This window comes from Corvus kubaryi, unplaced genomic scaffold (assembly GCF_017639235.1).
Source record: "Corvus kubaryi isolate FWS band 111438036 unplaced genomic scaffold, C.kubaryi_AGA036_p1.0 37387, whole genome shotgun sequence".
Classification (NCBI taxonomy): Eukaryota; Metazoa; Chordata; class Aves; order Passeriformes; family Corvidae; genus Corvus; species Corvus kubaryi.
Genome location: NW_024581129.1, coordinates 7,097,515 through 7,099,964, shown reverse-complemented (window position 1 = coordinate 7,099,964; position 2,450 = coordinate 7,097,515).

Genomic DNA, 2,450 nt, shown 5'->3' with positions numbered 1-2,450 from the left:
CTAAGTGCCGCTGAAGTGCTGGAGAGTTAAAATCACTTGGAGCTTTCAGGGATCAAGCACTAGATCAGAAAAACACTGCATTAACACTGCTGCTCTCCCATGGGGACTGGTGCTGGAGTGGGCAGCAGGTTCTGTGTGGCACATGGACCTTAGGAAACTGCTTCTGGCCTTTCTCTTGCCCCCGTTTTCCCAGTTGTCAATGGGAGATAATGATGCTGATTTCTTTTTGAGACCACTTTGAGGTCAGCCGAGGAGGAAAGCTTGAGTAAAGCTGGATACAAGTTGAGTAACACTTGTTTTTGCAGATGCTCTCCAGTGTTTGTATTAAAAATTCCTAACTGGGAGAATCAGCTGGTATTGTAAATCAGAGGGATAAAGGCAGGTTAGACATTTGTTTGTTATAAGCACCAAAAAAGGTGTTATTTTTTTGCAGCAACCACAGGAGTCCGAGTCCCCGACTGTCCCCTGAGGTGCCATGTGCTGTATGAGTGGCAGAATTCTCAGTGTCACCTGAGACAGGCACGTCCATCAAATGTGTCCTTGGCTCAGTGTCTGCAAGTCAGAAATTCAGCATCTAATCAGACATCTCAGAGGGAAAGAATCCCAGTCCCACTTTGTCCCCTGCCTTTGTGCATCCTGTCACGATGGCCCTGATAACGTCTTCCCAGCAGGAGCTATCCTGGGAAAGTAAAAAGCAGCTTTTCTTCCCCCAAATGTACATTGAAAATAGGAGTGGAAGCAGACCACAAAGCAAACCCACCCGGTGATTACTACGGGGGAGCCGAGGAGAGGCACAACAGCACCCTTGTTCTGGTGGCTTTGAAATGGAATAAAGGCCTGGAGGGGACACCGCAGCGTCAGGTTTCACCTGCCCTTTGTGCCTGTGGGAGAAAAGCAGCTCCACCTGGACAAAACCCACTGGAAGTGGTGACCTGCCCATGCTGGGCAGCAGCACAAGATCCTGGTGGCTTCTGCAAGGCTCCACTGCAGCAGGTGCTTGTGTCCCACCAAAACCTTGCTGAGATACAGTGCCAGCTCAGCTCCTCCAACACCCTGAGCTGTGACCCTGATTTGTTACCTTCAGCAGCAGTGGACACCCCACAGGTCTCATTTCAGGGATTTTTTTTCCTGTTTCGCATTGCAGTCATCGCTGTAAGAATGAGACTTGTACCTTCGCCAGCATCTCCCAGCCAGTGTCCAAGTTCTCCTTCCCATTTGATTAGGATCCCATCACCAGCCTCATTATCTTCTGCTTGTTCATTAGCTTGAGATAACGAAAACAACAGAACTGACAGAAAAAAATGCCGTATTCTGTTAAGTGGAGATTCAAACCTATGAAATAAAGTTAGATCCGTGGACCATACTGTATAAAAGGTGACCTAAAAAAACCGCCCCCACCCAGGCTGTCGGTTCCCTGGCATCCCGTCATCAGCACGGGATAATTATCATGGACTTTTGTGACACAATAAATACAAGAGCACAGGTGGGATCCATTTTCAGCTGTTTAATTGAAGAAATGAAAGATCCTGTAATACAGAGTCAACACAGAGAATTTGTCACGCTATGCTAAAAACTTCCAATAGCTGCGACCTTGGGGTTATAAAATTACTCATCAGGAGCAAAGTTTTTTATGACGCAGAAGTGAAGGGTATTGATTTTATAAAATATAATTTTATTTCCAATATAAATGGAGAAAATGGCTCAAGCCAGCCTTCTGCAGAGCCTGAAAATATAGGAGTATTGGGTGCAAATCAATACAAATAATATCTTAAACCAGAAATTTTGATAAATTTGTAAAATACAGGCTGCAACTTTTTTTTCCCATATAGTTAACCATAAAAAAAAGGAAGTAGGGAATGGTTTCTCCAGAGATTTCTGAAATTTGTTTTGTCTCACTGGTGTGTTGTGCATTTATACTTGTAGAATGAATCCGACTTTAAATTCCTGATCTGGTAAGTCATGGAATCCCAGGGTGGTTTGGCTTGGGAGGGACCTTAAAGCCCATCCAGTCCCACCCCAACACCTTCCACTATCCCAGGATGCTCCAAGCCCTGTCCAGCCCGGCCTTGGACACTTCCAGGGATCCAGGGACAGCCACAGCTTCTCTGGGCACCCTGTGCCAGGGCCTCCCCACCCTCACAGCCAAAAATTCCTTCCCAATACCCCATCTAACCCTGTTGTTACCTCTTCAAGCCCAGGGACTCCAGGCCTGCTGGAGACCCCACTGAATGTGTTGGGATGGGAGAAGGTCTCCCCTCAGCCCGTGCTGGCCCTGAGGGAGGAGCAGGCGGGAAGCCCTTTTCCCGCCATTGCGCCGGCGCCATTTTGTCTCCTTCGCGTCTGGAGGGTCTGTGAAGGGCTGGAGGGGCACCTGAGGGGCTGAAGAGTCCAGGAGGAGGTTGAAGGGTATGTGAGGGGGCACCTGAGGGGAATGGCAGGTGTGTGAGGAA